This window comes from Notamacropus eugenii, chromosome 3, assembly GCF_028372415.1.
Source record: "Notamacropus eugenii isolate mMacEug1 chromosome 3, mMacEug1.pri_v2, whole genome shotgun sequence".
In the NCBI taxonomy this organism is placed as follows: Eukaryota; Metazoa; Chordata; class Mammalia; order Diprotodontia; family Macropodidae; genus Notamacropus; species Notamacropus eugenii.
In genome coordinates, this window is record NC_092874.1 from 447604467 (window position 1) to 447628759 (window position 24293).

The 24293-nt window shown below is 37.5% G+C and overlaps 2 pseudogenes; both read left to right on the plus strand.

Annotated features, from left to right (window-relative positions):
* Positions 1–23440: 23440 nt before the first annotated feature.
* LOC140532290 (probable RNA-binding protein 18 pseudogene) lies at positions 23441–23918 on the plus strand (annotated as a pseudogene).
* Positions 23919–24016: 98 nt separating this feature from the next.
* Positions 24017–24293, plus strand: part of LOC140532291 (glucosamine-6-phosphate deaminase 1-like) — a 51275-nt pseudogene continuing 50998 nt past the window's right edge.

The following is a 24293-nucleotide window of genomic DNA, read 5'->3' on the forward strand; positions in this document are numbered from 1 at the left end:
TTTGCAAAGAAGATGGTTTTAAAATTTCTTCTCATATATCTCTGTAGCCCTTGCTCATCACATCACATTAAAATTTTGGATAATCAATGTGTGGACACTCTAATTGGATTGTAAGTTATCTGCTACCTCAGAAGAGTCTTAGGAATGTCACTTTAGCTCTGGGTATCTCTATGCATGGATGTACTAGCTGAGGGAGCATGGAGTAAGAGACAGAGTGAGGAATGTGGAATCTGGAATATCAGGGTACAAACCACACCTCAGGTAATTCTTATTTTGTGATTCTAAAAAAAACAAAACAAAACAAAACACCTAATTTCTTTGTGTATTTCTTCAACTATAAAATGAGAGGATTAGATAGCATATCTTCTAAGTTTCCTTTCATTTCTACATCTATGATCTTATGAATTCCAAGGTCTCACTCAGCTAGAAATCTGTGAATTTGAGTTAGAAATATAGTCAACTCAAGAATTGTCAAGGATTTTATATGTGTCAGCCAGTGTTCTAATTGCTGGGAGCACACAGTCAAGCAAAGAGAAAGACAGTCCCTGACCTCAAGTCCCTTGTATTGTAATGGAGGAAGACAATGTCTAAAAGAAGACTGAAAAACAATGGAGTAGGAAGAAAACTCTTTCAATGGGGTGTGTTGGAAAAGTTCAGAAAATCAGAGGTGAAGCCTAGAAATGAAATAGTATGCAGAATTGACTTGGGTACTTCCTCAAAATGGAGGTTTATAGAATAACTCACTAATATACAAATTGGGGTGGGGATGGGGAATGAGATTCTACCTCATACACAGTTGATTGATAAAGTTGACAAAAAGGGGAAAAATAGCAAATTTAGGTGGAGGATATGGGAAATGAAGTACATCAATATACAAATATTCTGTTAGTGGATCTGGGAGTTGAGAGCCTCCCTCCATATTGAAAGGAAGGAAATCAAAACTTTTGAATCAAAGCAAAACCAACCCCAATATAAGTGAAGTTAATTTTTAAAAAGCCTAATTGAGCAAACTGAGTTTTCACTGATTCACTTTCAGGAGGTAGGCAATAGTCTAATAAGTCTGAGGCATCATATTTTAATAAGGGTACTGATGAAGAAGAAAGAGGAAGAAGAAGGAGAAGAAGAAGGGAAGAGGAACAAGGAGAAGGTGGAGGAGGAGGAGAAGAAAGAGACGAAGAAGAAAGATAAGAAGGAGGAGGAGGAGAAGGAAAAGTTAAAGGAGGAGGAGGAGAAGAAGAAGAAGAAGAGGAAGAAAAAGAAGAAGAAGAAGAAGAAGAAGAGGAAGGAGGAGGAGGAGGAGGAGGAGAAGGAGGAAGAGTAGGATGAGGAGAAGGAGGAGGAGGAGAAACAGTCCAGAGGAGGTCAATCAGAATAATGCAGGATTTCAAGATAATGCCCTATAGCAACCAGTGATATTTGTCCTTGAGCAGATAATACTTAAGGTGTTCCTTTTATTTGTCTTTGTGTATTGGAAGATCTGTTAACTGGAAGAAGGATCTCAAATTCTCCTTTAGCCCCAGAAAGCAGAGTCAGAAACACTAAGTCAGATGTGTAAAGGGACAAACTTAAGATTATGATAAGAAAAAAAAATTCTTACAGTGAGAACTATTTAAAAGCAAAATGGTTTGCTTTGAGAGGTAGTGAATTCTTCATCCTGAGAGGTATTCAAACCAAAACTGGATTATTCCTTATTAAGTAAGCTATAGACTGTATAGTTTGGACAAAACATGGTATGAAATTACTGTCTACACTCAGATTCTGATACTAAAATTATCTTAGGAAAAACTTGTCCAATTCAAGAGTTAAAGCTTGTGCCTGGCGCAGGTACAAAAAAAAAAAATAAATAAAAAGGATGCCTGGACCAAGTGAAAAGGGGAGGAAGGGAGGGATGGAGCCAAGATGGCTGAGTAGAAAAATGGACTTGTAGAAGCTCCCCCCTAATAGTTCATAGAATCCCTTTAAAAAAAGACTAAACAATTTCTAGAGCAGCAGAAGGCAAAAAATGACTAGTGAAAGAGATTTCCAGCCCAAGACAGCCTGGAAGGCCGACAGGAAAGGTCTATCACAATGGGCACAGAGTGGAGCACAGACCAGCATGGACCACCCAGCGCATCAGGGACAAGACATGGAACAGCCTTCAGGGCACTACCAGCAGCACCAGTTCCCAGATGTCTCAACCCACAAAATCCAAAGACAGCATCAAAGGTCAGTGAGAAAGCTCTTTCACTTCAGTGAGAAGGGAACACAGTCTGCACCTACTAGCAGCAGTCACTGCAGTGGCAGTGTCCCTTTTTGAAGCAATTCACCTAAATACCCTGAGGGAATTGAGCCATTGATCTGGATCTCAGCTCTCAGTAGCTCTCCTGGGTTAAGGAAGAGTGCTGAAGGTGGAGCTGGTGGAGACTCTGGAGAGATAAACTTGCAGGCAGACCCTGGGCAGAACAGTGTCTGTGGTTGCTCCCAGACTAAAGTGCAGGCCAGGAGAGGAGTAAACTCCTCTCTCTTGATTATGTCACCTTGGAGAAACTGAGAACTTTCAGGCCCCCAGAGTATACTCTCCCCTTAAACAAAGATTCAAAGGTCAAGTAACTGGATGGTAAAACACCCAAGAAAAGGAAAAAAAAAATAAGACTACAAAAGTTTACTTTCTTGGTGAACAGGTATTTTCTTCCATCCTTTCAAATGAAAATAACAATGAATGCCATCAGAAGAAGGCCTAAAAGTCAAGGCTTCTGCATCCAAAACCTCCAAAATAAGTATGCAATGATCTCAGGCCATGGAAGAGTTCAAAAAGGATTTTGAAAATCAGGTAAGAGAGTTGGAGGCAAAATTGGGAAGAGAAATAAGAGTGATGCAAGAAAATCATGAAAAGGGAGTCAACATCTTGCTAAAGGAGACCCAAAATATGCTGAAGAAAATAACACCATTAAAAACAGGCTAACTCAATTGGCAAAAGAGGTCCAAAAAGTCAAAGAGGAGAAGAATGCTTTAAAAAGCAGAATTAGCCAAATGGAAAAGGAGGTTCAAAAGCTCCCTGAAGAAAATAGTTCTTTCAAAGTTAGAATGGAACAGATGGAGGCTAATGACTTTATGAGAAACCAAGAAATCATAAAACAAAACCAAAAGAATAAAAAAATGGAAGATAATGTGAAATATCTCATTGGAAAAACAACTGACCTGGAAAATAGATCCAGGAGACACAATTTAAAAATTATGGGACTACCTGAAAGCCATGATCAAAAAAAGAGCCTAGACATCATCTTTCATGAAATTATCAAGGAAAATTGCCCTGATATTCTAGGACCAGGAGGCAAAATGAATATTGAAAGAATCTATCTATCACCTCCTGAAAGAGACCCAAAAAGAGAAACTCCTGGGAACATTGTGGCCAAATTCCAGAGTTCCCAGGTCAAGGAGAAAATATTGCAAGCAGTTAGAAAGAAACAATTCAAGTACTGTGGAAATACAATCAATACAACACAAGATCTAGCAGCCTCTACATTAAGGGATTGAAAGGCGTGGAATATTATATTCCAGAAGTCAAAGGAACCAGAACTAAAACCAAGAATCACCTACGCAGGAAAATTGAGTATAACATGTCAGGAGAAAAATGGTCATTAAATGAAATAGAGGACTTTCAAGCATTCTTGATGAAAAGACCAGAGCTGAATAGCAAAACTGACCTTCAAACACAAGAATCAAAGAAGCATGAAAAGCTAAACAGGAAATAGAAATCATAAGGGATTTTCTGAAGTTGAACTGTTTACATTCCTACATGGAAAGATAATATTTGTAACTGTTGAGACTTTTCTCACTATTTGGATAGCTGAAGTGATTACACACACACACACACACACACACACACACACACAGAGCACAGGGAGAGTTGAATAGGAAGGGATGATATCTAAAAAAATACAATTAAGGGGTGAGAGAGGAATATATTGGGAGGAGAAAGGGAGAAATGGAATAGGGTAAATTATCTCTCACAAAAGAGACAAGAAATAGGTTTTTCAATGGAGAAGAAAAAAGGGGGAGATGAGAGGGAAAATATGAGGCTTGCTTTCATCACATTTGGTTTAAGGAGGGAATAATATGCTCACTCAATTTGGTATGAAATTCCATCTTACACTACAGGAAAGTAAGGGAGAAGGAGAGAAGTGGGGTGGGGGGATGATATAAAGGAGGGCAAATGGGAGGAGGATGTAATTAGAAGTAAACACTTTTGCTGAGGGACAAGGTCAAAAGAGAGAATAGAATAAATGGGGGGCAGGATAGGATGGAGGGAAATATAGTTAGTCTTACACAACATGACTGTTATGGAAGGCTTTTGCAAAACTACACATATATAGCCTCCATTAAATTACTTGCCTTCTGAGTGGGGATGGGTGGAAAGGGAGGAAGGGAGAGAAGTTGAAACTCAAAGTTTTAGAAATGAATGTTGATAGTTGTTTTTGCATGCAACTGGGAAATAAAAAATACAGGTAACGGGGTATAGAAATCTATCTTTCCCTACAAGAAAAGAGACAAGAAGAGGATAAGGGAAGGCAGAGATGTGATAGAAGGGAGGGCAGGTGGGAGGAATTGTAATTAGAATGTATGATGTTTTGGGTTGGGGGAGGGGAGAGATGGGGAGAAAATTTGGAACTCAAATGTTTGTGGAACTGAAAGTTGAAACGAAAAATAAATAAATAAACAAAAAATAAAAATAAAAACATAAATAAAAGATAATGGGAGGAGAGGAAAAGAGCGTAGATAGCAAGCAACCTGTGGGAGTGATTAAAGACATCAGGCAGGAGATTCCATGTGGAGAGACATCCAGAAATGCCCATCTGTATGTAAGACAGACATCCTAAAACTCTTAAGAGTCTAATGTTCTACAATCCACTTCAGGAAAATAGAGAAGGGCAGGAGACCAAAAGAGCTACTGATGCATGACTGCTAAAGAAAGATTTTTTTTTCTTTTCTCATACTAACATATTTTGACATTTCCTATATTGGTAGTTTATCATTTTAATTTAATTGTTATTGCAATATAGGTGTATAACTTTATGATGCACCTTCTTTTGAATCTTCTACATTTGGTGTTCTAGGAAAGCCTCAAACAAGTGCACCCAACTTAAGGCTTTCCTGTAAAATCTAAAACAAAGTTATCATGTGTCTCAGTAAAAGCGATTTCAGATGGAAGCCAGAGGAATCTGTTTGTGTCCTCATGTAGCCCTATCCTCTATAATACTCCAACTGTGAACTTTCATTCTGTTCCACTTTATTCTCCCATTTCAATGTCAATGTCTAAATTCTTGTCATGGCATGCTTTGCCCCAATAATTCTTCAAAAATGCTGTCAGATTTTTCTCTCTGTTCTTTCAAAGCCTGCCCACAAATATTAACAATCTCGACAGGTCTTTCCAAGTTCATCTCTTTGTTCTGCAGAGCAGAACATTTATGCCCTAGGCAGAAATGGATAGACCTCTTTGATCAAAAGAACTATACACAGGAAAGCTGATAGTTAATATTGGTGCCAAAGTCTTGTGACTACTCACTTCCAGGGTCCTGTGACCTCTGACACATGACCATGTGGAAGAATCAAAATGTCTTAGAAATAACTGTCAAAAATGCAGCTGTTTCTGACAGCATGCGACACTGAGTCACTGTTGACCCAAAATTTGGTTTATTATAAGCCAGAGACTTGAAAGCAGTAGTATATAGCCTAATGCCTCACTACGCTCACCTTACCCTGGCCCCTATCATACATCTCTCAACCCATCAGAGCAAAGATAAAAGCATAAAAAGGAGGTTTCTTGTTAAAGCATTGCCTACTTTTCCCTTTATTCCCATTATCAGCATATTCAACTTTATAAACACAATAAAATCCAAATAAAACTACAATCTAAATGTAAGGTCATATTAAAAAAAAAAAACTACACTTTGAGCAGGACAAAGGTCTTTTTTTTCCCCCCGGTACTATGAGTAAGGTAAAAACTACTAATTCATTAAGGGAAAAGTTTAAGATAATAAAATGCCAGTTCTGAACATAAAAATTATGCTAATTTTCTATGATGCAATCGTTTACATTAGAAATAGATGAGAACCCAGGAATAAGAACTATAGCTTAGGAAGTCTGGTTTTGGAGTCGTGGAATCTGGGTTCATATCCTGTCCTTGATAATTCCTGCTTATGTGTCCTTGGGCAAGTGATATCCTATTTGGGTCTCAATTTCTTTGATTATTCAATGTGGCAGTGAGACTATATGGTGTTTTATGGATCACTGCAGTGTCATAGCAAGAGGACTTGCAGAGTGCAGTGAAACTGTGAACTATGCATGCAAAGTTACCAAAGACAGAGAGGTCATAGTCGAGAGTCCTAACAAAAGGTGACCTTTAGAAATGGGAATAACAAATCACCCTATCATCTTTGTGTGAAAAAAAAATGGACAGTATTAAAGGAGGACAGAAGGACTTGGAGTGCTACAATAAAGAGGAACACAAAGCATTGGACATGACTGAACAACTGAAGAACAACAGAGATTATATGGCCTCCAAGTCATTTTGTAGTTTAGGATGTGAGATCCTGATTGCATGATGAAATAAATTTGCATCAAAAATCTCAGATAAAAGCTTGAGCTTCAAAATGCAGAGAGAGCTGGCACTAGTCAGAACAAAGGCTGTATATCAATAGATAAGCAGTAAAAGGATATGGACCATTTTTAAAATGAGAATTATAAACTTTCAACAACTACACAAAAAATTCTTACATTTCACTAATAACAAGAGGACTGCAAATTAAAACTACACTGAAGTTTCACCTCAAATTTAAAAAAAATATTAAAAATGGAAATAGTAAATATTAGAAGATATACTAATATATCATTGGTTGAGTTGTGAATCTGTCTAGCAGGGGTAGAGACCTGTCATTGGGAGGCCTCATGTGGCCTTCTAGGTCCTTGAGTCAGGCTTTTGGATTGAGTCCAAGTTTTACAGAATAATTTTATCAAGAGGATTGGTGCTGTGAAGTTTGGATTCAGTCAAAGGCCTGCACTTGAGCACCACATGTGGTCTCAAGACTGCAGGTTCCCTATCACTGAACTCTAAACATTCTAGGAAGCATTTGGTGTTTATGTGGGCAAAATCACTAAATGGGATAAAATGTTTTATCGTACATATCCTTTGATCTACTTTGATACAAAAATTAAAGCCCATTCTACACCAATGTATTCATAGCAACACTCTTCATGGTTGAAAGGGGGGAAAAGTAGGGAAAAAAGAAGCCCTTTGATTAATGGATGTCTACGGAAATTGTGGAGTAATGAAATAGTATTGTACCGTAAGAAATGATGAATATGCCACATTCAAAGAAACATGGGAAGAGTTTTATGTGCTGATATAATTCAAAATAAGCACAGCCATGAGAATAATATGCATACTGAATAAAATAATGTACATGAAAGCAACATTAAAGGAAACTTGGGTTCTGATTAATTATAATTGACCAATCTAGATGATAAAACACTTATCCCTTTTCCCAACTGAGACATAAGAGAATCACAGTTCTAGAATACAGTATTTGCTATGAGACATATTTTCCCTATGGTAAGTTTTACTCAACCATTTTTCTTTGTTAAGAAGAAAGTTTTGAGGAAATAGAGAGCATATTGGGAAATAATTTTGACATAAAAATGATAGACAGTGGTGGAATTTTTAAAAACAGTCCTACCCAGGGGGCAGAGCCGAGATGGTGGAGTAGAAAGAGGCACCTACTCTAGCTCTTCCCCCATAGCCCATAAAATACCTGTAAAAAATGACCCTATACAAATTCTAGAGCAGCAGAAGCCACAAAACAACAGAGTTAAAGAGATTTTTAGCCCAATACAACTTGGAAGGCAGAAAGGAATCACACCTGGCTCAGAGTGAAGGATAGCCCTTGGAGTGTAACCCAGTCTCACACCTGGCTCAGAGTGAAGGATAGCCCTTGGAGTGTAACCCAGTCTTGGCCACATGGTGCCAACAGACCTCAGGGGTAGAATCCACAGCAGCAGCTGAGGTTCCTAGATTACTTAACCCACAAATGCCAAAGACAGCTTCAAAGGTCACTGAGAAAGTGCTTTTACCTGGGGAAGAAGGGAATGTGGTCTGGTGCCAGTGACCCCAGGGCAGCAGCCAGATTTACAGCAGAGCATCCATTTTAGGAGCCCTCCACCTAAAGCCCCTGGGGGAATCAAGACATTGACCTGGATCTCAGCCCTGAGTGGAAGTCCTGGGGAGAAGGAGCACGCTGGTGTGGTGTAACTGGAGGTAGTTGTGGAGAGGGAGCCCCACGCACAGATTCCAGGCAGAAAAGCTCTATCACACCAGTCTCAGAGCAGAGCAGAGCACAACCTTGCCTGTGGGGCATAAGCAGGCCACAGGGAAGGAATAGCCAGCAGCAGCAACAGCCATGATTCCTAGATTGCTCATCCTCAAAACGCCAGACAGGTTCAAAGATCTTGGGCAGAGAAGCTTTCAGTATGTCCCAGATGAGTGCAGGCCAGGAGAAGAGTAAACTCCTCTCCCTTGATTGTGCCACCGTGGAGGAACTGAGAATTTACAGGACCTCAGAGTAAACCCTCTTCTTGACAAAGGATTCAAAAGTCAAGTAACTTGCTGGGAAAATGCCCAAAAAATTAAGACTACAGAAGACTACATTCTTGGTGAACAGGTATTTTCTTCCATACCTTTTGAATGAGGAACAACAATGCTTACCATCAGAGGAAGACCTAAAAGTCAAGGCTTCTGCATCCAAAACGTCCAAAGTAAACATGCAATGGTTTCAGCCCATGGAAGAACTCAAAAGAGAATTTTGAAAATCAAATAAGAGAGGTGGAGGAAAAATTGGGAAGAGAAATGAGAGTGATGCAAGAAAATCATGAAAAGGGAGTCAACAGCTTGCTAAAGGAGACCCACAAAACTGTTGACTAAACTAACACCTCTAAAAGTAGACTAACTCAATTGACAAAAGAGGTCCAAAAAGCCAATGATGAGAAGAATGCTTTAAAAAGCAGAATTAGCCCAATGCAAAAGAAGGTTCAAAAGCTCGCTGAAGAAAATAGTTCTTTAACAATTACAGTGGAGAAGATAGAAACTAATGACTTCATGAGAAACCAAGAAATTACAAAACAAGACCAAAAGAATGAAAAAATAGAAGACAATGGAATATCTCATTCAGAAAACAACTAACCTGGAAAATAAATCCAGGAGAGACAATTTTAAAATTATGGGACTGCCTGAAAGCTATGATAAAAAAAAAGAGCCTAGGCATCATTTTTCATGAAATTATCAAGGAAAACTGATCTGATATTCTAGAACCAGAGGGTAAAACAAAGATTGAAAGAATCCACTGATCACTTCCTGAAAGAGATCTAAAAAGCAAAACTCCCAGGAATAATGTAGCCAAATTCCAGAGTGCCCAGGTCAAGGAGAGAATATCGCAAGCAATCAGAAAGAAGCAATTTGAGTATTGTGGAAATATGATCAGCATAATGCAAGATCTAACAGCTTCTACATTAAGAGAGCAAAGTCTTGTAATACTATATTTCAGAAGTCAAAGAAATTGGGATTAAAACCAAGAATCACCTACCCAGCAAAGCTGAGTATAATACTTCAGGGGAAAAAATGGTCATTCAATGAAATATATGACTTTTAAGCTTTCTTGATAAAAAGATCAGAGCTGAATAGGAAATTTGATTTTCAAACACAAGAATCAAGAGAAGCATGAAAAGGTAAACAGGAAAAAGAACTCATAAGGAACTTTCTAAAGTTGAACTGTTTACATTGCTACATGGAAAGATAATATTTGTAATTCTTAAAACTTTTCTCAGTATTTGGATAGTTGGAGGGATTATTTGCACACACACACACACACACACACACACATAAAGACAGAGTGATGGAGAGACAGAGAGCAGAGCACAGAATGAGTTGAATAGGAAGAGATGACATCTAAAAAATAAAATTAAGGGGTGAGAAAGGAATATATTGGGAAGAGAAAGGGAGAAATGAATGGGGCAAATTATCTCTTATAAAAGAGGCAAGAAAACCTTTTCCAATGGAAATGTAAAGGAGGGAGGTGAGAGAGATGAAGTGAAGCTTACCTTACTCTCATCACGTTCGATGTGGTATGAAAATTTGTATTACACTACAGGAAAATAGGAGAAAAGAGGATAAGTAGGATGTGGAGGGGAGGGCAAAATAAAGGAAGGAGTAATTAGAAGTAAACACTTTTGGGAAGGGACAAGGACAAAAGAGAGAATAGAATAAATAGGGGACAAGATAGGATGGAGGGAAATAGTTAGTCTTACACAACATGACTATTATGCAAGTCTTTTGTAAAACTATACATATATAGCCTACATTGAATTATTGCCTTCTTAGTGGGGATGGGTGGGAAGGGAGGTAGGGAGGAAGTTGGAACTCAAAGTTTTAGGAAGGAATATTGAGAATTGTTTTTTCTTGCAACTTGGAAATAAGAAATACAGGCAATGGGGTATAAAAATCTTTCTTACCCTACCAGAAAAGAGAGAACATGGGGACTAGAGTAGGAAAGAGTGTGGTATAAAGGATGGAAGATTGAGGGAAGGGGTGATCAGAATGACCAGCATTTTGGGGTGGGAGAGGGGTGAGATGGGGAGAAAATTGAGAACTCAAAATTTTGTGGAAATGAATGTTGAAAACTAAAAATAAATAAATAAAAATTAAAAAAGAAAAAACCCAGCTCTACCCAGATGTATTGTTGCTTCAAATAGGGACAGACTAGAACACACCAAACCTTAGGTCAAGAATCTTCTGTCTCTTTGTATAATCTACATGTAGCTCAAATGCCAGGGTCTTCAGCTCTGACAGCCAATATGGATACCTTCCTGATTTTGTTATAGTAGTTATATTTGATTTTTTTAATATAACTGTCTCCTATTTAGGTAAAATAGCATTAATGTAGTGTATTTTTTAATTGATTTAGAAAAATGACTGAATATTAAAATTTTATCTAAAATTCTTTAACATGGAAAAAAGTGAACTAACTGCCTGTGCACCTTTGTTTGATGACTTGTTGAGGTGCATCCCAAGATCTGTTTGAATGAATGAATGCCAGTCAAATCTTAGAAATGGATACAAGCTCAAAAAAGTACCAGGGATATGGATGATTTTGTTAACAAGGGCAGGGTAGCCCTAGGGTCTGGAGGTAGGAAAATATAACCGGAGCTATTCATAAATAACTGTAATCAGAAATCATAGAATCTTTAATTCTGAAGGAGACTACAGAGGCCAAACACTAATAGATAAGGATCCTCTCTACATGAGCTCTGATGAGTATTTATCCAACTTCTGAGTGAGGATTTCCAGGAAGCAGGAGACTACATTCTAAGGTATCTCACGCTGCTTTTTTTTTTTTCTGACAGATCTAATGATTAGGAACCTTTGCTTTATAGGCAATTTATTTCTGTTTTTCTGTCACTTATAATCATTGCTCCTACTTCTGACTTTTGGGATCAACCTTATCAAGTGTAATCCTTTTTTCATAAGGTGAATTCTCAAATATATGGACACAACTGTCATGTCTTCCATTAGACTTCTCTTTTCCAGTAAAAACTTCTCCAATTCAGACCATCCAATAAAACTGGAAGTCCCTTTGCCAGACTGGTCACCTATTTGGTTCACTTTGTCAATGTCCTGGTGAAATTGTGGTACTGAGACCTGAACGCATCACACTGGAAATGAGCTGCCCAGGATCAAGTACACTGAAACCTCTGTAACTCAGAATACTATACCTCTTTTATGCAAGTTCAAGGTTCAGTTTTATTTATTTATTTGTGTATTTATTTATTCATTTTCCCTTTCACATCCCAGCCTCTAACATGATGACCAAGAGATGGGCCAGGTTCCAGGCTTGTCTCTTTCAGTGAGGCTAAGCGAGGAGACAATTTCAAGTAAGATACAAAAATCAAAGTTTTCAAAAATATTTTGATATCAAAGATTTAGATCTAGAAGAAAACTTTAAGGACATCAAATTCAACAACCTTATCATTTTACAGGTGAGGAAACTGGCGTTCAGACAGGTTATAAACTTATTCAAGGTCACACAGTTAATACAAAGGTCAAAGGCAGCATTTGAGCTCAACTATTTCTGGCACTAAGATGACGACTTGATTGTATAATGCTGCTGCCCTTTTTTTCAATTTACTTCGCTTAACTAAACCTTTGAATCAGACCATTAAATCATTATTACCCCCATTTTATGGTTAGGAAACTGAGGCTCAAACCATTTGATTTGAAAGGGGACATTGTGGGTACTTAAGGATGTTTGTTGATTGATTGAATGAAATGAAATCAGAAAGACTGACATATTTTGAGAGATCTGACTAATGGAATTCTACAGTTTGCTTATGAGACATGATAAAGATCAATGGATGCTATTTTTAAGTATAAGGAAAAATGATTTGAAACTTGGGGAATGTTTATCTTATTTGCTTTTGGACTGTTAAGTCGCTCTTTCTGGGAAAGGGGTTAAAGCTTGTTGTAGTATTTGTGCCCATGTGCTATATTGTGTATTATGGGTGTGTTCATACCTGTGTGTGTGTGTGTGTGTATGTGTATAGCTATGGTTCAGTATCTTGTGACAAAGTGATTTCCCTTGAAGTTGATTGAGACAACATAGTTCAGGGTCACTGGAAGCTATGTACTTGAGTTTTCCTTTTAAATCATTCCCTACTCTCTCTGGCTTTCTGTGCCAGAGATCATTGGACCTTGGGATCTTTTAATAAATATGTTGTCACAAAGTAGTCAGTGAAAGCAGAATTCATTATAGAGACTATCTGCCTGGCATTGCCTCTTTGCTGATTTTTTTTCTTTACATACCTGATTTTCCTGCTATCATTACTGTGCTATCCTAGCACTAAGCAATGATTCCTGAAGAAATAAATTAACAAAGGATTGAATAATGTGATCATTTAATTGAATTAGTAGTCAGATTCAATAAAATTGTGTAAACCATATATTAGAAACAAACATTAAGTAAGGATAGAAGATCCACATTTCTGCCATGCTCAAGAAACATACCTATTGCCACCAGCAGAATCAATCATCTCACCTGCTTCCAGACAGAACAAATTCACTGCACTGTTAATGCAGCAAGCAACTATGTCCTGAGAATCCTTGCTGTTAAGTACTGAAATAACTTTATTTTAAACTAATGGCAAAGTGGTCAGAGAATCAATCTGCAAGAAACTTTCATCTAGAACTTATAAAAAGGGATTTTCCTCGTTCAATTATATGCAAAATGAGCAATGAAAGATCCCTGAAAAGTAACAATGGAGAGAGCCATGACCAACATAACTCCCTCATATTAGGAAATTTGTGAATGGCGAGTGATTTCATGCATTTAACTGTTTCCTTTGTGTCTATTGACTTCTGTGAAACTGTTCTCAGATCCTGAACACCTAGACACTCTCATAAACCAGTGATGTCTCTCTTTCTATAAACAAATTGCCTTTTGTCATTGTCTTCTATAAACACTGCGAATCAAATTGGAGTATTCACAACCATCTTAAACTTAATATGTCTAAAATTTTATTGTTGTTGTTCAGTGATTTTGGACTCTTTGTAATGCTATTGGGGTTTCCTTGTCAAAGATAATGAAAGGGTTTGCTGTTTCTTTCTCCAGCTTGTTTTACAAGTGAGGAAATTGAGGCAAATAGATAAGTGACTTGCCCAAGACACAGGTAGGGTCTGAGGCCAGATTTGAAAACAGGAAGATGAGCCTTCCTAACTCTAGACCTCACACTCTATTGTGCCACCTAACTACCATGTCTACAATAAAGTTCATTATCTCTCTCCCTCCCAAAATTCCAAACTATCTTATTACTGGATTTCCATTCACATAGGCTCATGAGTACAATGTCAGACTCTCACTCACAGTCACTCCCCACATGCAGTGTCTTCTTAAATCTTATCATTTCTCCCTTCACACCTCTCACATCCATGTACTTTCTTCACTCATGCAAACACCACCCTGTGGCTAGCCCTCTTTACCTAACATCTGGACAGTTTAAATAATCTCATTGGTTTTCTATCACTATGTTCTCCCAATATAATCCATGCTCTATTCAACTCCCAACTTTCTTTTCCTAAAATGCAGATTAGGCTATATCATCCTGCTTCCCCATCTCACCTCCAATAATTTTCACTGGCTCATTACCTGTAGGTTGGATCAACTTTTTTTAAGTCATCTTCTTATCATTCAAAGCTCTTCACAATCTGACCTCTTTATACCTTTCCATTTTTCTGACACCTTACTCTCTCAAAACAATCTACATTCCAACAGCACTGACCTTCTTGCTGAATTTATGCTTAAGACTATTTCCTGAGTGTAACTTTTAACTGGTACAGAGGCATTTCTGGGCTTGGAATGTTGTCTTCTCACCTCCTCTCCTTGCTTCCTTCAAGATTTATCTGAAGTCACAAGATCTTTCTAAATCCTCCCCTCTCCTTTTAGTTCCTCCTTTCTGAGATCACTTCTATTGTTTTGTGTATATTTTACTGAATATTTTTTGCATGATATCTCTCCTACTGGAATTGAAGTTCTTTGAGTTACTTACTTATGTTTTTGTCTTTCTTTTTATGATCATAAATTAGTATGGTGCCTCACATATAGTAAACATTTAACAAGTGTTTGTTGATTAACTGAAATGCTTCAACAATCTGTTTTTCCTTTATTATCTCTGTGTGTATTTGTGTAACATGATTAGACATTATTGCTTCCTGGTTGTTCATGTGTACGTATGTGTTAGTTGTACCATTTACCACAATGCCAAATACAGTGGACGTTGACAAAGGGAGTGATTCTATTCCTAGCTTCCTTCTTCCATGGACTGTCAATGTGGCAAGTCTGTCTCTTGTGAGAGATATGAAATGGTCTGCCCTCCTTCATTCACCATAGCAGAAATGACAAGTTACCAAGTACTTGGGAACTACAGCTCAAGGAGAGCCTAGGCAAGCTTGAGCCTGGGTTTGGGGCTCATTCATACTCATCTGTGTTTCTTTGTCTGATTAACATCAGACAAAGACAATTAGTTGATGAAACATTTTATCTAAAGCTGAGGTTCTTATCCTCTCCAAATTTTTTTTAATTATCAAAAAGAATCACATGGAATGACAAAGGAAAACAATTATATTAAATATAGTTATAAATACATATATATACACATATATCTAAATGTACTTACATACACATAAGTGCAAATACATAAATGACATGAAACACACAATCACTAATCTAGGTATAGCTTTTATTAACTCACATCTGGGTATTTTCAAATAATCTTGTCATTGGCCTCCCTGTTCTCAAGACTTTTTCCAATACAATTCATCCTCTACTCAAGTGTCAAAGATACATGTTAAGGACATCTTTAAATTGAAGGGGAATTTGTGATTTCAAAAGGAACAGAAGTCTGGGGACCATTGTCTGGAGACAGGGAGAGCTTCCATTGGAGAAAATGACCACAGAGGAGATGAGGCTCAGAAATTTATCTAGCCTGCCAAAAACTGAACATTTGGAGAAAGATGTCTCTTAGAAAGCTAAGGTGTCATCTGACAAGTCTGTTCAGCAGCCCCACACGCTGAATTGTCCTAACCACAGGCCTAATGGTTGTGAATTCAGGACTGGCAATCTGGTGAGGATGAGGAATAACCAACATATGAAATATAGGCTTCTCTATTGTCCCAGTGAGATTAAAAAAAAAGTCAAGTGGGCTGACAGTAACTTGGGTGATGGCCTATAGTGATTTTACAGGAGAATAGAGATATGAGTTATACAGGAATCTTAGACTTGGATAGGTTCTAAAAATATATTGCTGAAGAAAATATCCACTTTGATGAACTCATATATCTATACATATATATGTATATATGTATAGATAGATAGATATCTATCTATATATACACACATGTATATTTGAATGTATTAGAAACCAATAGAAAAGAAAAATTCTGACTAGATTTGTGTTTACATATATGCTGATTAATGCATTTGGAAAATTAATACTGGTGTTTGCTTATAGGGTTCATTTAGAAAAGAATGTTTTTGTTTTTAAAACCAAAAGAGTGGCAATAATTGTACAAAAAATTAATATGCTCCTTCCTTTTTTAATATTTAATTGTCATTCAAGCTAAATTTGTCAGAATAGAAAATTCAAAGACTCTATTGTAGCCTACTTATATAAAGAGACAGAGAAGTGAAGGAAAATAAAGATGGAAAGAAAGCAGAGATGTTGACGCCCTAGTGTATCTGTTATCAGACAATTCATGTTAACTACTATGAAAAGAATTTTGCAAAGTGATTCTAATAATACTCTTTCTACTGCTTCAGGAAGTAAAGAATTAAAAAAAATGAAACCATTTATAACTTGTAGGCTATTATTTTCAAGTTAGCTGTCCTTCCCCTCAAAAAAAAGTTATAATCTAGTTTAGTATCTCTTCCAAAAGTACTTCTTTTCCTACTTCACTTATAGCTCCCTTTTTGGGACTACATACCTGTCCTGTACTTGTAGGATCAGTTGGGTCCTCACAGGGATTAGTACTTCTTCATTTATATTGTCAATTTTTCTCTTTAGCTCACTGTCTCTGTCTCTCTGTCTTTCTCTGTCTCTGTCTGTCTCTCTCTCCATCTCTCTCTACTCATGTAAGATTAACTGTGTTTACTGTAAAGATCTCCACATGTAAATCTAGTTTGCTATACATAGGGTTGGTCTCCCATTTAGTGTTGTTGCTTATTTGTAATGAAAACTAGTGACAGATGTTCCATAAAGAAGAAATATATTCTACCTCACTTTCCCCTTGGCAGAGCTCTCAGGGCAGATAAAGAAGGTTGCATGTCAAAACTGACCAGCCCATTCTCAGTTAAAATTTGATTGGACATGGGTGAAGTATGTTCAGTAATAACCATTTGAAAACAGAGATAAAATAATCCAAAGAGTGTCCAAAGTTATGATGCTAGACAAGAATAAAGAAGATTTACTCATACACAGAGTATTACAATGACTTTTCTCCCTTCACTGAGATTTGCTGATTCTTTTACCATAATTCTCCATTGGAATATAAAGCCTTTAACAAGATATAGCTGGCACTTCTTTTCACCACAGAAGTTACATTGCAGTCTCTAAAACTACTGCCCCCTTCAGGTCACTTTCCTTGTCTGTATGAAACTACTACTACTAACTACAGTTACCAGTCAGGAAATCAATAAATTTTTCTTAAGCACCTACTATGTCTCAAATATTATGCTCAGCACAGAAAGTACAAGAGAAGCAAAAGACAGTGTCTGCCCTTAAGAAATTTGCAATACAATAAGGGAGACAACAAACAAACAAATTTGAACAGACAAGCTGTATAAATGATTAATAAGAAATAATTAAATGACTTTGGAATTGAGAGGTTGAGAAAGTCTTCCTATAAAAGATAGGATTTTGGTTTTGACTTGAAGGAAACCCGGGATATCAAAAGACAGAGAGGAGAGAAGAAATTCCAAACATAGCGGACAGATGGAGTAAGAGTATGACTGGAGTCAAAAGATGTAATTTCATATTGAAAGAACAGAAAAGAGGCCAATGTCAATGGATGGGTGTTAATTACTTCAGCACTTCCATTCACCTCTGATGAAGCCTTTTCTTGGAACTCTGGATCTCTAAAACTCTCAAGATCACATAGAGGCTCCTGTATTGCAATACCCATTTACTTTTCATTAGGAAAGATTAAATACAGAGACAGAAGCACACAGGTTCTCAGACCTGTAATGTAGGGAAGGATGGCAAGAGTGTTGTCCTCTCTCTCACCAGCTCTCAAGTCTGAGTCAACATGTACTCAATTACTTCATACTTCAAGGGAAAAGCTTCTATGGGGCTCAGCAACCCTTCAGTCAATAAATCAATCAGTATTGATTAGTGTTTACTATATTCCAGACACTGTGCTAGGCATTAGATAGAAAAGGGGGCAAAAGATGATCCCTGCCCTCAAGGGGGTCACAATCTAATGGCAGCAACAATACACAAATCTATGAAAAGCAAGCTATGTAGAGGATGAATAGGAAATAATTGACAGAGTCCAGGAATAAAAAAGGTTTGGGGAAAGTTTCCTGTAGAATGGGAGATTTTAACTGAGACTTGAAGGGAGTCAGAAAGGTCAGCAGTTGGAGCAGAGGATGAAGAACATCCCAGTCATGGGAGACAGACAGAAAGAATGCCTGAGGCTGAGAGATAAAGTATATTGTTAGTAGAAGAGCCAGGAGGCCAGTGTCATTGGATAGAAGAGTACATGTCAGGGAGAAAGGTGCAGGTGATCAGTTCTTCTGACTCCAAACCAATTATTATTAATTTTTCATAGCATAAAGCCCTGAGTCATTGAAGGGGTCTCTTAGAATGGAATTAGGGCATTTATCTGTGCATGATTCAAGGACAAGTCCTCATAGGCCAATTTAACTATGTCTAACATTTAAATGGAGTTGATGGAGGAGTCAAATTTAAATAAGAAAGAGGCTAGAGAAGCAGAAGACCTTTAGTTTTTGTTAGACAGTTTATCTCACTTTAAGAAAGAATTCCAAATGGATTAAATCTCACTATTTTGAATTTTAAAACTCCTTGTTCTATTTCTTTTATTTTTTCCTCTTTCAGTTTATTTCAATTGGTCATATGTTCAGTAAATATAAAAGTAAAATTCTTTGTTGTCACATAGAAATTTCTGCAATTTTATTATTAATAGTATTTGCCATGAGAGGCAGCATGGTATATTTGATAGAGGGCTAGACTAAAAATTCGAGTAGACCTGGTTACAAATTCTGACTCTGAGAATATTTCCAAATTCCCATCAGATAATCATCTTTAGGATCTGGGAATGCAAAATCAGGATTTGGGGGAACACTGCAAATTATAATATTCTCTGTTTCTTGTAACATTTCATTTATAAATTTAAATGATATTGAATGACCATAATAATAGTGAAACATTGTTTTCTATAGCAGGATAATAGAAAGAAAGTTTTAGTTATATAAAATCATAAATAAATGGTTTTTTATTATTATAACAAATTAATATATTGTGGCAATATTTAAAACATATCTGGCAATGAGTTAACTGATTTCCTTTGTCTTTCTTAAAAATGCATCCAGAGGGAAAGAGTCAAGATGGCAGAGTGAGAGCAACTATTTACCTGAGCTCTTAGACAAACTCAGTCAAATACCTCTAAATAAAAAACTTGACCAAATTTTGGAGGAGATAGACTGTGGAAGTTTCAAAGTCCAGGACAGGCTGGAAGATCTAAGAGAAGAATCTATTTCACGAGGGTGGAGGAAAATACGGCACTCAGCACAGCATTCCTGCCTCAAAATGGCTGAACAATAAAGCCCAGGGGCAGTCTGAGGAAGTGGCAGCTTGAAGGGTTAGAAACTCAGGGAGAGAGTCAAACAGAGCCAAGCAAGTGAGTGCCATGGAAGGAGACCCAAGAACCTGTAGCAGCTGCATGGAGACTTTCAGCCTTCAGATAAAATGTCTGTAAATCACCTATTTGAACTTCCAGGAGCCAAAATAGCAGAGTGATTGGTAAATGCTCTCACCTCCTCCCCTTGTTGACTTTGAAAGAACCATAAAATATTTTCCCAGAAAAATCCTGGATTATTGGGATCAGCAGAAGAGGCAAACAGTCTCATAGCCCATGAGGCTAGGAAAATAGCAAAGGAATATTCCCCTTACTGTGGCTGAGGAACAGAGCTGTCCCAGACAGCTGGAGCTCCAGGGGGTGGAGCCTCACACTAGGACCCAGTAATGCCTAAGCACTCCAGGGGAAATGGGAAGACAGCTAGGATCACCAAGCTAGCCCAACTGAGGAGATCTCCTGTAAACAGACCACCCCTCCCCCACACTTAACAAGCTAGCTCCAGGGCTAATCTGGGGAAACACAAATAGATTTCACCTGCCTTTGCTTTCTGACACCAGCCAGTTCAGCACCAAGTTCTTTACAATCTAGCTGATAGAACCAGAGGTCACAACACGCAAAGCCTCACCATAATGAACAAGAAGCAAAGGAGGAAGGAAAAGATCATAGAATCTTTCTATGGGGACAAGGACCAAAACAGAAATACCAAAAATGTGAGTATTGAGACTGTACTCCCATCTGAAATTTCAGAAGGGACTATGAACTGCTCACATGCGCAGAGCAAACTCCTGGAACAATTGAAGGAGGAAATAGAGAAAAAAATGACCTAGGATTTTGAAAGTAGGAAAAAAGAATTCATTAAAGAGGACAGCTCTTTGCAAAGGAAAATTGAACAAATGGAAAAGGAAGCACAAAAACCTAACTGTGAAAACTGGACAAATGGAAAAGGAAGTGCAAAACCAACCTGGAAAAATTGGACAAATGGAAGAGGAAGTACAAAAACTGACTGGAGAAAACAATTACTTAAAAGAAATAATTGGACAGATGGAAAAGGAGATGCAAAAGTTAACTGAAGAAAACAATTTGAGGGAATACAGTCTTAAGCATAAATTCAGCAAGAAGGTCAGTGCTGTTGGAATGTAGATTGTTTTGAGAGAGTAAGGTGTCAGAAAAATGGAAAGGTATAAAGAGGTCAGATTGTGAAGAGCTTTGAATGATAAGAAGATGACTTAAAAAAAGTTGATCCAACCTACAGGTAATGAGCCAGTGAAAATTATTGGAGGTGAGATGGGGAAGCAGGATGATATAGCCTAATCTGCATTTTAGGAAAAGAAAGTTGGGAGTTGAATAGAGCATGGATTATATTGGGAGAACATAGTGATAGAAAACCAATGAGATTATTTAAACTGTCCAGATGTTAGGTAAAGAGGGCTAGCCACAGGGTGGTGTTTGCATGAGTGAAGAAAGTACATGGATGTGAGAGGTGTGAAGGGAGAAATGATAAGATTTAAGAAGACACTGCATGTGGGGAGTGACTGTGAGTGAGAGTCTGACATTGTACTCATGAGCCTATGTGAATGGAAATCCAGTAATAAGATAGTTTGGAATTTTGGGAGGGAGAGAGATAATGAACTTTATTGTAGACATGGTAGTTAGGTGGCACAATAGAGTGTGAGGTCTAGAGTTAGGAAGGCTCATCTTCCTGTTTTCAAATCTGGCCTCAGACCCTACCTGTGTCTTGGGCAAGTCACTTATCTATTTGCCTCAATTTCCTCACTTGTAAAACGAGCTGGAGAAACTACTTGAAACAATAAACAACTTTGGCAAAGTTGCAGGTTACAAAATAAACCCGCACAAATCTTCCGCATTCCTATATATTAGTAACAAAGTCCAGCAGCAAGAGGTAGAAAGAGAAATCCCATTTAAAGCTAGGGTAGACACTATAAAATATTTGGGTGTCCACCTGCCAAAACAAATCCAAGGACTATGTGAACACAATTACAAGACACTTTTCCCACAAATAAATTCAGACCTAAGTAAGTGGAAAAACATCAGTTGCTCATGAGTACGCCAAGCCAATATAATAAAAATGCAATTCTACCTAAATTAATTTACTTATTTAGCTCCATTCCAATCAAACTATTGGTTAATAATCTTCTAAAGCTGGAAAAAAATAGTATAAAAATTCATCTGGAAGAACAAAAGGTCCAGAAGAGCAAGGGAACTAATGCAAAGTAATGCTGGGGAAGGTGGCCTAGCTCTACCAGACCTCAGATTGCATTATAAAGCAACAATTATCAAAACCACTTGTTACTGGATAAGGAACAGAAAGGTAGTCAAGTGGAATAGGCTCAGTACTGAAGAAACAGAAGTCACTGAATAAAGCAATCTATTGTATGATAAACCCAAGGACCCCAGCTTCTTGGATAAGAACTCATTGTGTAACAAAAATTGCTGAGAAAACTGGATAAAAGTGTGGTGGAAACAAGGCATAGACCAATGCCTGACACCATACGGAAGAATAAAGTCCAAATGGGTATGTTATCTAGGTATAAAGATTGATACTATAAACAAATTAATGGAGCAAGGATTAGTATATTTATCAGATTTATGTAGAAGGGAAGAATTTTTGACTAAACAAGAGATAGAAAGCATTATGAAGTGCAAGATGGTAATTTTGATTACATTAGACTGAAAACTTTTTGCACAACAAAATCCAATGTAACCAAGATTAGGAGGGAAGCAGAAAACTGGGAGAGAATTTTTGCAACTAGTGTGTGTGATAATGGCCTCGTTTCTAAAATATATAGAGAACTAAGCCAAATGTACAAGAATATAAGTCATTCTCCAATTGATAAATAGTCAAAGGATATGAACAGGCAGTTTTCAGAGGAAGAAATTAAAGATATCTATAATCATATGAAAAATTCTCTATATCACTATTGATTAGAGAGATGCACATCAGAACAACTCTGAGATACCACATCACACCTATCAGATTGGGTAACATGGCAGAACAGTTAGATGATAAATGTTGGAGAAGATGTGGGAGAGTTGGAACACTAATTCATTGTTTGTGGAGCTATGGGATGATCCAACTGTTCTGGAGAGCAATTTGGAACTATGCCCAAAGGGCTACAAAAATATGTATACCCTTTGACCCAGCAATGCTGCTTCTAGGACTGTATCCCTAAGAGATCATAAAAATGGGAAATGGTCCCACATGTACAAAAATATTTATAGCAGCCCTCTTTGTGGTGGTCAAAAACCGGAAATCAAGGGGATGCCCATCAGCTGGGGAATGTCTGAGTAAATTATGTTATACAAATGTAAAGGAATACTATTGTACTATAGAAATGATGAACAGGAAGCCTTCAGAGAGTCCTGGAAAGACTTATATGATCTGATGCTGAGTGAAAGGAGCAGAAGCAGGAGAATTTTGTGCACAGCAATGACCACAGTGTGTGAGAGTTTTTCTGGTAGACTTGGAACTACATTGCAATGCAAGGACTTAAAATAATTCTCAATGGTCTTTTAAGGCAAAATGCCTTCCATACCCAGGGAAAGAACTTTGGAATTCAGTTGCAGCATGCAGTAGATCATTTTCTTTTGCATTACATTTCGATTTGTTTTATGATTTCTCCCATTCATTTTAATTCTTCTACACAACATGAATATAGTGAAAATGTATTTAATAGGAATGCATGTATACAACCTATATAAAATTGTATGCCATCTCAGGAAGGGAGGGGAGGTAGAGGGGAGAGAAAGGAAAAAATAATCTAACTTTTATGGTAGTGATTTTAGAACACTAAAAACAAAATTAATATTAAAAAATGCATCCAGCTAGTGGCGATGGTGGAGTCAGAGAGGCCAGAGAGGATGAGGGAAGGTCAGTGTCTGGGTCTGGTGGTTAGAATGGTTAGAATCATATGTTGGAGTCCCAAGTTGTGGCATCAGGAGCCAAGGGAATCAGGCTGAGCTCAGATGACAGTGATGAAGGCAGAAACCAAAATTATCCCCCTAGAGAACGTGTCAATCCTTTTAGTCATTTTCCTAAAAGAAGGGATGGATATGAATTGGCAACCTGGACCCCATGATCACAGAGTACCACCTCCTCAAATTCCTACAGACATTTGGAAAAGTAAAGCACATTAACTTTCTTTTCCACAATTCTTGGGCTTTGGAACAAGTTTTGAGAGTGCTGTTTTCATCAACTTTGAAACCAAATGGGAAGCAGATCAAGAGACCCAGTGTCTCAATGGCAAACTGGCCCTATCTAAGCCCATGCCCACATGGAGAAATATGGTCATAATAACAATGACAAAATTCTCCCAATCAATCTTGGGCCACCATCTAGCACTGAATGCACTCAGTACAACATATGTCACTGAAAAGATAAAAGGAAATGAAACTAAGCTAAAAAATGATGGCCTAAAATCGTGATGCTGAATACTCATCAGTCTCTGTCTAGTTTACTTTAAACTAACAGATTAAAAAACAAACAAACAAAACAAAACTGAAAACAAAAACAAGTCCTTATTCTAAAACTGCTTGGAAGTCTCAAAGGTGATGGCTGAGATGAGTTGTAGCAGCAAAGAACCACTTGATACACCTAGATTCTCTGCCTTTGTACATTGTAAATTTACATGGCACTATCCAAGAGCACAATTAGGTTAGTGCTCTGTAACATGGAGTTTTAAATTTTTCTTTTTGTGATTTCTTGTCTGAAGTATATATAGGATTAAACATCATCCAGAGGGGGTGGAGCCAAGAGGGCAGAGTAGAAAGACAGAATTGTAGAAGTTCCCTCACATAGCCCATAATATACCTGTAAAAATTATTCTAA